The sequence below is a fragment of the Carassius carassius genome, chromosome 38, assembly GCF_963082965.1.
Source record: "Carassius carassius chromosome 38, fCarCar2.1, whole genome shotgun sequence".
NCBI classification, from domain to species: Eukaryota; Metazoa; Chordata; class Actinopteri; order Cypriniformes; family Cyprinidae; genus Carassius; species Carassius carassius.
Window position 1 is genome coordinate 20,215,248 of NC_081792.1, and position 12,246 is coordinate 20,227,493.

At 35.3% G+C, this 12,246-nt stretch overlaps 1 protein-coding gene across 2 annotated transcripts in view; it reads right to left on the reverse strand.

The window, feature by feature from the left end:
- LOC132119536 (IQ motif and SEC7 domain-containing protein 1-like) overlaps positions 1-12,246 on the reverse strand; it is a 187,709-nt gene that overhangs the window by 108,626 nt on the left and 66,837 nt on the right. The gene's annotated exons all lie outside the window — the stretch shown is intronic.

The following is a 12,246-nucleotide window of genomic DNA, read 5'->3' on the forward strand; positions in this document are numbered from 1 at the left end:
AGAAGACTGAAGTATGATTCTCACAAAACTGTATTTTCTGCATTCTTTTTTCAAGATAAAGTTTGACGGTTTTCAAAAAAGGACACTTGTGGATTCCAAAAGGACACCAAAGGAGTCAGAAATAAAAAAGGGAAGGAGAACATGCAGTGTTAAATTCCTGAAAACTCTTCATCATCTTACAGAGCCCCTAAAGGGACATTTGAAAAAGAAAAAAGAAAAAAAAATACACAGACTTTCGGGTGTGCACGACGTGCATCACGTGCAAGAAATGTTTTGCATGCGCATGGTTTCAATATCCTGTGTAGGTATTTTATATTACCATTATTTTACTGACAAATGTCAAGAGCTCACTGTTGTAGCACGAAAGTGCATTAATATGATCTCACACAAAACCAGACACACCCTCTCAGATACACGCTGCTCTCGCTCAGAGAGTGTGCGCACACTTAAATACATTTTGGCTGAAATCTTAATTTTGATTTTAAATCAAAAACCTTTATATTGATAAATCAACCAACTCTAATTGGCTGATTTATCAAAATAAACAAAAAAAGTATATGTTTGGGTTCAGATGGTCATATATGTCTTGTGTACTTGGATTCAAATCTATATATAAAATATCTTCTGATTTAAGACAGAATTATTTAGATCAAGGGTCAGATGCACTATTCCCTAAATAATTAAACTGTGGAATATATACCACCATAACAAATTTCTCATATTTGTCATAACATCATTATATTCTATGTGTTTAATGAATTTGCAGATCATGTAGTTGTCTGTAACTGTCATATAACTGTAAATTCACAGTTTTAGAGGAGAATGCCATAATGTGTAGCTAATTAGAGTGGGTTTTCATGTAGTGGTCGACCAATATTGTTTTTTTTTGACAGCCGATGCCAATATCTTGGAAAGCAGGGGGGCCGATAGCATATATATATATATATATATATATATATATATATATATATAAATATTGAATATTAATAATTAATATTTAAGAAATTTGAATAATTTAGATGACTAAATATTTTTCTGAAATAAATATTTAATAAAAATATAATTAAAAAGGAAGTGAACACTATAATCAACAGGGCACTCAGTATTCTGAGAAGTTTGTGTTCATTGGGAATCATATTTGTCAAATAAAGTCAGGGAAACACAAATTTTACATACAGCACACAGAGAAAATAACATGAATATGACAGTGGGCGAATGCATAAAACGCAGCATAATTTGAAATCATGAGTTTAAAGTTTAAAGCATTCAATTCACACGGACCGACCGTCACACAGAACACGCGATCATGATGGATAAAAATACACACTTCACAAGATCTCACAGCTGGATTCGACTAAGTTTGCAAGGTTTGTGAAATTAAATGTTCATTAGCCATTCAAAGATTTGTTTAAATTATGTAAATGTGTATTTGTTTAATGCTGAAAGCTAATTAAAAAGTATTAGAATGTTTGCCTTTCCATTACTAATAATATAAAAGCAATCATTATAATACCTTTTGTATACAATAATTCCTTTGTTTATTTATTCTATCTGATGATTAGACAGACTTTATCTGTATTAGAACTGTTAACAACGACAGTAAACAAGAGGGAGAATGTGAGCACTGTGTGTCCTGCCTTGAACACGTTGGCTAAGCAGAAAAACGTTTTGGCCGATGCCGATATTTGAAAAATGCCAAATATCAGCCGATATATCAGCTTTGGCGATATATCGATCGACCACTATTTACATGAAAACCAAACAGCGATTCTATCACAGCAGTTACTGTGTTATGTCTTGTGCATCATCTACATTTTGCATTTGATGTTGATTTGATAGGAAACATTATTATTGTTATTTATTATTGGCATCATTGTATAAATAAAGAATACATTGATTTTAAATTCAGTTGAGATATCTGACATAATATGATATTGAACTTTTATATGCAGTGTGTCTTAATGTTTTTGGATAAATCGCTCAGGAGGGGTTTGACTACCAGCTAGACAGACAGAATAATAGATTATTTATTTGTACAAATCATTCAAGCACCCCAATCCCAGCCATTTATAGCATACTTTTGATTAATATGACTAAATGTTAAATTGTAATGAAATTAAAGATCCATATTTGATTGTCAATAGAAAAGATTTTTGCTCACGCATCAAAGCAATGTACTTTCGTACTACAACAGTGCGCTCTCGACATTTGACAGTAAAATAACGCCATACTACATATTCCATGCTTTTGTTTTCTTTGTTGTAAGATGGCAGGGAGTGACGCAACCAGAAAATGTAACGTGTGAGCTCGTGAAACATTAACTTTGAGGAAGCAAAAATTTCTCATGCACAAGCAAAAGTTTCCCATGAGCATTCGATAGTTTCTCGTGAGCACGCGCAAAAGTCTGTGTAATTTTTTTTGTGCAAAAGTCCCTTTAGGGGCTCTATATCATCTCTCCAAGAAAGAATGAAATAAAAAATAATAATTTAAATAAATAACATGCCCTTGAAAAAAAAAGGAAATCAAAAATTTAAGGACAATGTTGCTGGGAAAACCTTCCTATAAGTGGATAGGACATAAATAGTTAAAAAATCATACCATGCTTCCTCTATTCCAGGGGTGTCAAACTCAATTCCTGGAGGGTCAGAGCCCAGCAGAGTTTAGATTCAACCCTAATTAAACACACCTGATCCAACTAATCAAGTTCTTCAGGCTTATTAGAAAACTACATGGTATGCGAGTTGGAGCAGGGTTTGAACAAAACTCTGCAGGTCTCCGGCCCTCCAGGAATTGAGTTTGACACCCCTGCTCTATTCGAAAGCATATTTCCTGTGATTTGAATATCCACAACTCTACAAAGTTGGTTGAGATTAAAAGCAAAATTCTGTGCTTATCCAAAATGGAAAGATATCAAGTTAGTCCTTCTTAGGGGTGGGTGAATAAATATGCACAATATATTCATAATTATTTTGTGGGCGATAAAATTAAGCAACACTGTGAATACCATTCAAGTATAAAATAATCCTAATTATTCATATATAATTATAAATAAATAGTTAATAAATAACAATAATTCATAAATCATCTTGGTTATTTTAACAAAATTTTTACTGTCTGTTTTAGGTCTTACATTTAACATTTTGTTTATTTTAACTAGATATTTGTATTTTAGCTACTATATTAATCAAGTATTTTAACATTTTTATTGTTTGGGTGAAATGATGCTGACTGAAAAATACCCTTTTTGCCATTTCAGAGCAAGTGCATAAATACAAAGAGTCATAACAACATCAGGTGGGTGAAAATGGATATTTTATATTTTTTATATTATATTTATATTATATATTTAATCATTTTACAAAAAAAAAAAAAATTTGACGAAACAAGCTGGTTTTTCTAATGTAAGCAATAAGTCTACATTAATAATTAAAAGGGGGCAGATTACATTTCTTCCTTTTCAGTTTTATAATCCTCATTTCAGTGCACAAGATAATCTAAAGCGCTAAAGACACAATCCTGTGAAAAGCAGGTAGCATCCAACCAGAAAATGACATCTGCCTTTCTATGCTGTGCAGCCAGTCAGGTGACCTTTGGGTAATGTATGCAGAACATCGAAACATCTTCATATCATGTCCCAAAAGGATGGCGGTATCGTAGATTACAGGAGAATTGCTAGGCCTAATCATTTCTGGCCAAGGGTTAATTTGCATTTGCAATGAGTAATAATCTTTCCCAGGCTATTAATGTAATCTAATGAAGGTATATGAGAAGCTTACTGTCAGTACAATTAGATTCACCACAACTGCTTCTGAGCGACCAGAGGTTTGAAGTTAAGCAGTAAGGCGGTTAAACGTCATCTGTGCCAGTCTGGACACCTGGTGGTACAATTACTGTAAGTTAGCTCTACCAAACCAAATACTGGATGTTATTTTTCAGTCTTATATCCAACATACAAAACCTATAATACTTCAAAAAAAGGAGAATTACAGCATACAATATTACAGTACATGACATTAAAAGACCAGATGTTTGCTGGATAACTGAGCCAGACATGTCATGTTTTGCTTTTTTGAATTACGAAACTTGGCTAGTCAGGCTTAAATGTGAGTATTAACATTCACAGGAGGTGACACATGCTCTTTAATCAGTTAAATGGAATGCATGCATTCAGTATTTTGCTTAAAATGGATTCTGTTGATTGAACAAAACTTCAACTGAATTTCAATCAGAGGCACCAAGGTCCCTCATCCAAGTGAATCAACTATTTGGAATTGCTAAACTTATTACATTAAATTTATATTTACCCAAAATCTCACTCTAATTTGTTACCATGGCAACAAGCCAATGAATCAAATTGATCAAAAATCACGACACATTTTTATTATTTCCATTTTTGAAGACTGAATAATTAATTACAAAAACAGTCATCTTATTTTGTGTGCATTCTTTAGTCACTGGCACAGTATATAGGGCTGAACTATAAATAATTTAGCTTAATGAACATCCTTATACATTGTATAAGCCAGCTAATTTCCCATGAGTGAGTGAGTCAGTGAAGTGTGGCCAAGTATGGTGACCCATACTCAGAAATTTTGCTCTGCATTTAACCCATCCAAGTGCACACGCACATTAGTGAACACACACAGTAGTGAACACACACCAAGAGCAGTGGGCAGCCATACTGCTGCGGCACCTGGGGAGCAGTTAGGGGTTCGGTGCCTTACTCAAGGGTCTCACCTCAGTCATGGTATTTAAGGTGGAAGAGAGTGCTGGTTATTCAGTCCCCCCAACGACAAATCCTGCCGGACCTGAGACTCGAACCCAAAACCTTCAGGTTACCGACTCTCTAACCAATTTCAAACCAGCATTAATTTTTAAATTTTTTGCTGTGCATTTAACAAGAAAAAAAAACTATCTATCTATCTATCTATCTATCTATCTATCTATCTATCTATCTATCTATCTATCTATCTATCTATCTATCTATCTATCTATCTATTTCTGGCAATGCCATTTCAAGGGAGATTAGGGGAAGTCGTGGCCTAATGGTTAGAGAGTTGGACTCGCAATCAGAGGGTTGTAAGTTTGAGTCTCGGGCCGGCAGGAATTGTAGGTGGGGGGAGTGCAAGTACAGTGCTCTCTCTACCTTCAATACCACGACTCAGGTGCCCTTGAGCAAGGCATCGAACCCCCAGCTGCTCCCCAGGTGCCGCAGCATAAATGGCTGCCCACTGCTCCGGGTGTGTGTTCACAGTGTGTGTGTGTTCCCTGCTCTGTGTGTGTGCACTTTGGATGGGTTAAATGCAGAGCACGAATTTTGAGTATGGGTCACCATACTTGGCTGAATGTCACTTCACTTCACTTCAAAGCTGTTTGGTTTACAAGCGATAACCACAAGACAAAGAAGCTGTTCTCCTCAGCACCCCTGCTAACCAGCGATAATCAGTGATGTCATGGGATTAAACTCCTTTGAGTTTCCGCCCTGGCTACCATAAGATTTCTGTTATCACCGCAGAGCAGGTTCTGGAGTTACATACTGTAACTCGTACAACCAAACAATAACTCCTAAACTTCAAAAAAAAATTTTTTTCCAAAAATCTGGCAAGAACTCAAAGCTAGCCGAGAGCTGTTCAAAAGTACAGTGATCAAACACCCCACCCCCAAAAAACTAAACAAAATAAATAACAATGATAGCTCATCCAAATACTTAACATTTTATAATCATTTACTCGCTGCCTTAATGTTCCAAACCCTTATGACTTCCATGGAATTAAAAAATATATAACTAAAATAGTGGCACGTCAATACGCTGTTTTGTACTCTGAATGATTTATTGACAAAATTGAAAAATCGCAGTATAATTTTGTTTCCTTTTTTCCATTTTATTGTGGTATTCATAATAAAAATATTATATAGCCACAGCGACTTACAAATGAGCACAATTATAGAAGTAAATATAGCTGCAAGCAGCAATAACGGGGCCAAGCACTACAGAAGCAAGCTTCAGACGAACGGCAGGAATGAGAAATTAAAACCGTTTTAAGATTATTTTAGGCAAAATGGCTTGAAAACAATAAACACAACAACTAGTAATAGGATTTATTGGCTTATCATGTGTAACCAAAAGTTTGGAATGGTCAGTGTGAGGTGACAATGACACATATAGAGTTTGGTGCAAAAATGTCAAAGCTTTGCTGAGATACAGCCTCAAATGCATTTTGGCATCCTTCCAGCAAATTCGTTGATGCGCTAAATGAGAACCGTTTTGTATATCGACACGAAATCCACATCTTTTAGGTGGCTCAGTCTGAAGATGATATGATTCAATTTTGGTGAAAATCGGACCAACGGTTGATGAGGAGTTCGAAAAAGTAGGTTTTGACTGAAATTCAAGATGGCGGACAGGAAGTTTGGCCAAATAAGGCAAACTTGGTATCTATGTTCTCGGCTTGACCCAAAAAATCTACTAAAACCATCGGCATTTCAATAGCCAGATTTTTTCAAAAGTTATTAGCCTTTTTGGAAATTTTCTTATAACTTTTGACCACTAGGTGGCACTGTTTCGAAATATTTTGAGTACCTTCAGGGGATGGTGTTGTTGGCACATTCTGAGTTTCGTAATATTACACCAATGCATTTGTTTAGTATAGCATTCTATTTCAGAAAACTGCATTGAAATCAATGGGAATTTCATGTTTTGTTCTATTATGGCGCCACCAAAAGGCTCAGTCCCACCATTTTTTTAATGTGTCCTCAGAGTGAGCCCATACATATGTGTGTCAATTTTGGTGAAAATATCTCAATTCACTTCAGAGTTATAGACATTTATATGAAAAATCACGTAAAAAATTACTGACTCTTGACTTTGATTGAATTTTACTACCCCTTACTATCAATATTTTGGCATTTGGGCATTGGCATGTTGCTATCGACCTATGTTTCCGAACTTCTGACGGTGGTTTCGTCTCGATCAGACAAGCGGTTTCGAAGATATAGCCAAATGGTTTTTAAGCGCTAAATCACAACGCTACACAAACCGTAAGGCGAAACCTAGTATGTTTGGTATCATAGGACTCGGTAAGGTTTCAGGAGTCTAATTTTATGAGTCTCGTGAAAATAAGTCAACCACACTCAAAGTTATAAGCATTTAAAAAAAGATGATCACCACTAGGTGGCGCTGTTTCGAAACTTCTCACGCTCCTTCAGGACATTGTGCTGATGACCCATACCATGTTTCGTAACAATCCGTTGATGCGTTCTGAAAATACAGCATTTTAGCACAAAATTCAAAATGGCCGACAGTCAAAATGGCCGAAATGGTAAAATTGGATATCAGTTGACTCGGCATGTTGCCCTTAATCTAACAAGACCAATTATATGATTTTTGGACAAACTGTTTAGAAGTTATAAGCAAAAAGAAACGCAGCATGTAGCCTCAGGTCATGCTTGTTATGACATGTACCAAGTTTGGTCTGAATATGATAAATCGTTGCAGAGATACAGCCTTACGACTGCTTTTTTAAGCGATACGTAAAATTTGTTTGAGCGTTTATTGAAAATGATTTGACGAATCAACTTGAATTCCATAACTTTTGGTCAGCACTGCCTGAAGATGATCTGGTTCAATTTTCGTGCAAATCGGACAAACTGTCTAGGACGAGTTCGAAAAAGTAGGTTTTTCAAAAAATTCAAAATGGCGGCCATGTTTTTATGACGGAAAATGACGTCATAGGGTGGAATCGAATCGTCATGAGCTCAGGAATCAGAGGAAAAAAAGAATTTTGTTGATTGGCCTTACGGTTCAAAAGTTAGTAGCAAAATAAAAGTGAAATTTTGGACAGTTGGTGGCGCTAGAGGGAATGACTTAGACACACCAAAATTGGTGTATTTAATGTTGGGACTGTCCTCTTTCAGAATGTCAAACCAAAACAACTTTCCCGCAATCGGTTCTATGGGCTGTCATAGACTCCCAGTCGGAAGAAGGAAGAATAATAATAAGAACGGGAACAAACACAATAGGGTCCTACGCACCTTCGGTGCTTGGCCCCTAATTAAAAACAACAAAAGGGCAAGTCTCTGCAGTACATGTATTTTAGCAAGTTTTTTTAATAATAAATAAAAAGAAAAGAATAGAGCATGATCGTGTTAGAGGCCCTTTTGTTTTTTAAAAAAAGCTTTATTTAATATTTGAATTTTTTTGTGCACATGTACTCTGTGGATCAAAATGAACCCAGTCATTCCACTGTAGCATGAATTTTTTGTTTTTTTTTCAAAATTACAATTTGAAAATCGATTTTTTTAAACATAATCCCATATACATAAATACGGCAATGTTAGTTTTTTCCCCACAATATTGTACAGCCCTATCACAGAGCTTCAAAAGGGTCACAAGTGAAAACTGATTTTATTTCTCTAATTCTCACACATAAACCTGGTTGAATGGTTCCCAAAGGACTGAGATATAATTCAAGGACTTTTTATGTTTTTTTTTCACCTTGACAGCCTTGATGTTTACTATCAATTTTCAATTCTTCAACATTTTTCCTTTTGTGCTCCACTAAAAAAAGAAATATGTGTGCATGCATTTATTTATTTATTTATGGGTAAAAATACATGTACTGTAAGTGAGGTGAATAAACACTGAAAAATCTTGACCTTGAACATGTAAACATAATCAGTGTAGCACATGGAGACATGATTTAATTAACATAGCCTCGTAAAAGTAATGCTAGTAAGTCAGTAGAATTTCATTCCACTGACCCTTTCCTTAAACAACGTATTCTGCATCAGGTGATTCCTTTTGATTCAGTCTCTTCTTAACTCTCTGAATCTCCCTCCCACCCCAGTTACTAACCCTGAAAACGGTCGGAAAATTTTCATTAATTCAAGTTCCTTGGTTTCATCTGACAGCATCGATTCATGTGTCATTTTTGCCAATAATATATTGGTTATTCAGAAAAAAGTTAAAAATGTCCCTGCCTGAAATACTCAAGCAAAGCCAAAAGACTATTCCCATTTATCACAACAGCATTCAACCTCGTTGAGCATATTTTGCTAGCAATGGAACTGCATTTAGCAGTACTGGCCAGCACCCAAACTACAAAACCGAGTAACTGAGTTTAATTGGCCCAGATTGATCAGCATTGTGATCAGATCTGTTCATTCCTTTAAAACAATTTCCTCAGATTCAGCAGACAAACCTCTGTGTTACCATCAATCGTGCATGAATGCAAAGAAGCTTTGAACCATTAAGCCACTGGTTTAATGTGCAGGGCTCCGATTTACTCTCTCTTGGCCCCTAGTGCTATGAAAATTAAACCATACCATATGAAATAATTACAACATGCAAAGGTATACAGAAGTAAAAGTTATTAGCAACTTGTCTTTAGCCACTACTATCTAGATAGATGGACATATAGATAAACTATAGCAACAGAATGTGTTTTGTGGTAGCCTAATGTTTGTAAAGTGTGTCTCACTTTCTCACCAGCTCTGTTTCCTGCTGCAGTGACCTCTTTCACCGTGCAGATGAATCATACAGAGGTCATTATCATATTGCTAATATATCATGGCAGAGGCAGAGTGCTTGAAGCAGCAAACCTCCATAATTCAACTACTCTCCTATTAATAAAGTACTATACCTCCATCGCAAAAAATGGTGGTGTGATTGATAAAACTCTCCTATGGAGTACTTCTGATAGGCTAAACCCTCACTGCTACTAATGGGTGTATTTAATACCGGTCAACTGCATTTCAGAAGGCATTTCATACGCAAAAAAATATAAAAAACATCTTAATTTACATGATATTTACTGTTCTATGGAAAATTCTTTATAATAATTTATATTTTCACCAGAAAATAGAGTTATCATGGAGTATGGACTATTATTTTGGCCAGAAGCAACAGAATAAATTTAAAAAAGCTTGATGAATTAGTTTTTTACAAACACGTAGCTTTTTATGTCACAAAAATGTTAACTGATAGACTGGACCCATGTGGATTACTTGTGGACACAAATTAGTGAGGTCCAGGGGGTTTCTATAATAACCCCCTTATTATAGAATTGTGCTAAAATAACCCCTATAAAAAAATAACTAATTATATACTCTACCACTTGAAAAGAGACAGAAATGTAGATGTTTTTGGAGGGATGCACATTTTTAAATCATACCCTATTTATTGCATCAAAGTTTGTTAATATTATATTTATGGGGTGGATAATTTTATCAGTTGTTTATTTTTCATGCAAACATACATACTGCCCAACAAACGTGTTATTTTTGGATAGTCAAGATTACAAAAGACAATACCTGACAGACAACTCCAGGGGCGCAGAAGGTAAAGCGTGTTTCACACATATTTTGACGTGATCGACTCGGGTTCGAATCTGCCTTTTGGCGAAAAATTTTCTTCCTTTTCAAATTTAAAATCACATCAGAAAAGCTTATATTTTCAATTTAAAATTAAGTAAATAATCAAAAAGTTAAGGGTATGTGTAGGGAGGGCTATATTGTCCCAATAAGGTGGCATCTATTAAATTAGACTCAATAAGTTATTATTGCATACTGTTTTATAATGTACTACATTACTGAGGTGCAGATAATTGACACTATTTGCAGTAAGTAGTATAAATAGCAGAAAATCCTGTTACTTTAACATAGTATAAATAGATTCTATAGATATAGACAATGTTGCCAGATGTTGCTATTAAAATGAACAAAATCCTATAAATAAATAAAATAAACCTAAATTATTTCAAATATTTTGGAAATTAGATAAGATAAAGTTATCGCTGACCCTAAACCGCAACTTCCTACTCGCGTCTCGCGCTCTCACTCACAACTCTCTGTAGACTTGTTCACCTGGAAGCGTCTCGCAGCTATCATTTTCATACCATGGACACTAAACATTATGAATTATACGTGCAGACATTCATATGAGGAGTCTAGCATCAAATTAGTCAATCAGAGAACAAATTTTATTTTTGAACATGAAAAATTTACCGAGGTCCGGACCTCGGTGACCTCATAGCTGGCTACGGCCATGCTTGTGGATTATTGTAGGGCTGAAACGATTCCTCGTGTAACTCAAGTAACTCGATTACAAAAAATGATCGAGGCAAATTCCTCTGCCTCGAAGCCTCTTTTAATTTATTTTAAATCTCACGTCAGGTTCTTTCGAAATGATTGTTTTAATGTGACAACGCGTTTACGTCACCCACAAAGCGGAAGGAGACACAAGCGCTGCATCCGAAGTCGCATACTGCATGGAGTCAGCAGTGTTTTGATTTGAGGGCGCGGGCAAACATAAAGAGAACGTCGTGGCTTGTGTCCATTGCGAGATAGAGCTGGCATATAACAACTAGGGCCCTATGATTTCCGCGATGCAGAAAACGCGGAGGGCATTGAGGAATCCAGTCATAAAAACTGAATTTACAGTTTAACGCAGAATGGCACGGAATTTTGCCAAATTTTTAATTAATTAATAAAAAATAGGTCATTGCACTTACATCAAATCACTATGGACTAATATCTGTAAATTTTAAGCCGGAACAGTCTATTTAAATATGAATCCTGCATGTTCTGCATGTCTCTGTTAATGAATAGAGCAGAAGCGCATCTTCCTTTATTAACACACACTGAAGCGTGCGTGACGCTCCGGTGATTTCAGCGTCTGCTGGCTCACTAAATAAGGACGTGAACACGTGAACAACATCTCCAGAACTGCTCTGACAGTCACTTCATGAGCATTTGACCGTTTGATTTGAGTAGAACTAGCGTCACATCACATACACAGAGCTGTAAAGGTACGTCAACCCGTCAAAATAAAAGTCCTGTTTTAGACAAGTATTTGCCAGAGATGTATTACTATTGTTCAGCAGAATGTACATAGCCTACTACTAAAAAAAATCAAACATTATTCATTTATATTTTTTTAAGGTTTAATCACACAAAATTTCTTCCATTTTTTATTTTTTAATAGTAGATTTAATAGTAAGTTTGCTTAATTTTCAATAATTAAAAGATAAATTAAATGAATGTTTATTAATGTTTATTAATGTTAACTTATTTAGGAGTCCTAAGTCTCTTGCATAATTAATATTGCACTTTAATTGAGCAAAAACACATTTTATCTGATTACTCGATTAATCAATGGAATTTTTGGTAGAATACTCGATTACTAAAATATTCCATAGCTACAGCCCTAGATTATTGTGAAACAGTTTTTTGGTTTTTATCAGCTGT